Source organism: Mobula birostris, chromosome 22, assembly GCF_030028105.1.
Source record: "Mobula birostris isolate sMobBir1 chromosome 22, sMobBir1.hap1, whole genome shotgun sequence".
NCBI classification, from domain to species: Eukaryota; Metazoa; Chordata; class Chondrichthyes; order Myliobatiformes; family Myliobatidae; genus Mobula; species Mobula birostris.
Genome location: NC_092391.1, coordinates 51202943 through 51204809, shown reverse-complemented (window position 1 = coordinate 51204809; position 1867 = coordinate 51202943). Strand labels below are relative to the sequence as shown.

At 47.8% G+C, this 1867-nt stretch overlaps 1 non-coding gene across 1 annotated transcript; it reads right to left on the bottom strand.

Annotated features, from left to right (window-relative positions):
- Window positions 1-747: 747 nt before the first annotated feature.
- trnae-cuc (transfer RNA glutamic acid (anticodon CUC)) lies at window positions 748-819 on the bottom strand. The gene has a single exon. It is a non-coding gene; the product is annotated as a tRNA-Glu (tRNA).
- Window positions 820-1867: the final 1048 nt, after the last annotated feature.

The window sequence follows — 1867 nt, the reverse complement described above, 5'->3', positions numbered from 1 at the left end:
CCTGTATGCCTCTTTGTCACCATCTGAGAACTGCCACCATCAGCGGTGTCACTGGCGAATTTATGGATGGCATTAGAGCTGCGCCTTTCCGCACAATCATGAGTGCATGTGCTGTTCGATCTCCTGCAGGCATCTATCGTACCTACCTCCACTGCCACTGCTGTCAGCAAGTTCCCAGCACGGCGTATAAAAGCTGACCCGGGCATCGTCTTTGAACTTACCCTCTCTCAACTTAAACGTGTGCTGCATAACATTAAAGATTTTGAGCCTGAGGAAAAAATATCCTGACTAGCTCCCCTACCTCTCTCATAAATTTATAAACTTCCATCAAAGATGACACGTGAGTGGCGGCATTGCTGTTAATGTGCATGAATGTAATAGAACAATAGGGACCATATATATAAAGAATAAAAAGCCCTTCAATGGTTTATTCTTGTAAACAGTTTTTATTATGTATAAAGGTTATTCGTTAAAAATATAAACTTGTGTTAAAAATATCCACTCAGCCTCTCTCTTTAATACCCTATAATTCTGGTGAACCTTTTCCACACTCTCCAAAGCCATCAGAACTCAATGCAATAATCCAGCAGAGGCATACCGACTAGAGTTTTATAAAGTTCTAACGTGCTGTAACTTCCTGATTTTTGGACTCAATGTCTAGATTAAAGAGAAGCTCGTTACCAGCTGCTGTATTAGGCCAAGCACAAATATTAGGATACTAAAAAAATTCGAAAGCAAAACGATCTCTTCCCTGACCGGGAATCGAACCCGGGCCGCGGCGGTGAGAGCGCCGAATCCTAACCACTAGACCACCAGGGAAGCTGCTAGATAGGAAACTCATTTTGCAACTCCACCAGCAGCCATCGCTCACTTTCGTTGACATATGAGCGGTTTGCGATGAGAGGGAGTTCCGCATTACGTCACCACCAGCTGTCCAATCGCTGTGCCGCTGCACGGACTGGCCGCCTGCTCCGGACTCACCACTGTCCGACCCTCATCCCTCCCGCCGCCAGCATCCTCACCGACCGCAGCCTCCACGTTATTTTCACACCTCCCTCATCCCGCTGTACCTTTGCACTGTCCCCGCACAAGGCGACGGTCTCCCCCCACCCCTCACCTTCTTCACGATCTTTCAGTGGGCAAAGTTCCAGACACTTGGCAGAAGTCATCACCAGCGGTGATAAAGAAAACGATAAATTGCAGAAGCGGGAATCGGAAATTAACACAGTAAACAAAATGTTTCAGCCCATCAGGAGTACAGGGAGTGTAGGGGAACACTTATAAAATAAATTTGGAGCGGTTGTGACATGCTGTATTACTATTAAATTGGATTAAGGAGAATCCCAAAGCACTTTAATAATAAGTTAAGAACAAGAAGCTAACAAGACCAAAAATGGGACCTATTAGGGACGAAAAGGCAATCTACACATGAAGCCAGAGGACATGTCAACGGGATCCCACCACTAAGCACATCTTTCCCTCCCCCCCCCCCGCTCTGCTTTCCGCAGGGATCGCTCCCTAGGCGACTCCCTTGTCCATACGTCCCCACCTTCCCTCCCCACTGATCTCCCTCCTGGCAATTATCCTTGTAAGCGGAACAAGTGCTACACATGCCCTTACACCTCCTCCCTTACCACCATTCAGAGCCCCAGACAGTCCTTCCAGGTGAGGCAACACTTCACCTGTGAGTCGGCTGGGGTGATATACTGCGTCCGGTGCTCCCGATGTGGCCTTCTATATATTGGCGAGACCCAACGCAGACTGAGAGACCGCTTTGCTGAACATCTACGCTCTGTCCGCCAGAGAATGTAGGATCTCCCAGTGGCTACACATTTTAATTCCACATCCCATTCCCATTCTGACATGT